The sequence below is a fragment of the Adiantum capillus-veneris genome, chromosome 14 (assembly GCF_014529385.1).
Source record: "Adiantum capillus-veneris isolate H3 chromosome 14, ASM1452938v2, whole genome shotgun sequence".
NCBI lineage: Eukaryota > Viridiplantae > Streptophyta > Polypodiopsida > Polypodiales > Pteridaceae > Adiantum > Adiantum capillus-veneris.
The window spans coordinates 63,154,750-63,155,705 of record NC_140944.1 but is presented as its reverse complement, the minus strand read 5'-3'; positions in this window follow the sequence as shown (position 1 = coordinate 63,155,705).

Sequence of the window (956 nt, the reverse complement as noted above, 5' to 3'; positions counted from 1 at the left end):
AGGAAAAAAGATATGTACATAGATGCTAAGGAGTTGGGTAGCACCATACCCATTGTACATAAGCAAGATTTCAATAAGTCAATAAAGAGCTCTATTTCCTTGTACATGATTTTTGTTAAATATTCTCAAAATGAACCTAATGCTTTAGCAAAAGAAGATATAAACAATAAAAAGAAATTAGAGTTATCCAATTTCCTCAAGGGATTCCAAGATGTTTTTACTGACGACGTCCCTTGTGAGCTACCTCCCAAACGAGGGGATGACGAACATGTAATTGAACTTCTTTTAAGAAGCTCACCGCCTAATAAACCTCCTTATCAAGTTTCTCAAGCTCAACAAGAGGAGATTATGTAGCAAGTGCATGAGTTGGTTGAGAAAGTCATGGTTAGGCCTAGCTCATCTCCATTTTGTTCACCAGTGTTATTAGTGCAAAAGAAAGATGGCACATATCATATGTGTGTCGACCATAGAGCACTAAATAGGATCACTATCAAGAATAGGTTTCCCGTTCCACGGGAATATTGGTAAGGCTGCCATACCGGGGGCATACCAGTCTCAGTAGGGATCCAAAGGAGGGAAAATAGGGCTCCAAATGGGGACAGTCTGCAAAAGAGCATTGTGCATCAATGAAGCTTAAAAGACCTAAGGTTTAGCTTCATTAAGACTTACATAGGCTAAGGCTCCAAAATTTCAATTAAAAAGTCCAAATGGTCAAAGTATGGTGGTGGGAAGACTCAAAAATCTTCCCACATCCCTATCAAGGAGGGGGCGATCCCTAAGAGTAGGAGAGGAGAGAGAAACACACACACACACACACTCGAAAGCTTCCCCCAAAGAGAATACTAGACACATGGCAGACTCCTAGCCCAGTTTCCCCAATCTTCCCTCAAATCCTACTGAATAGCCATAGAGGTGGACCAATGAGAATTAGGCTAAAGTAAAATTAGTCTAATTAA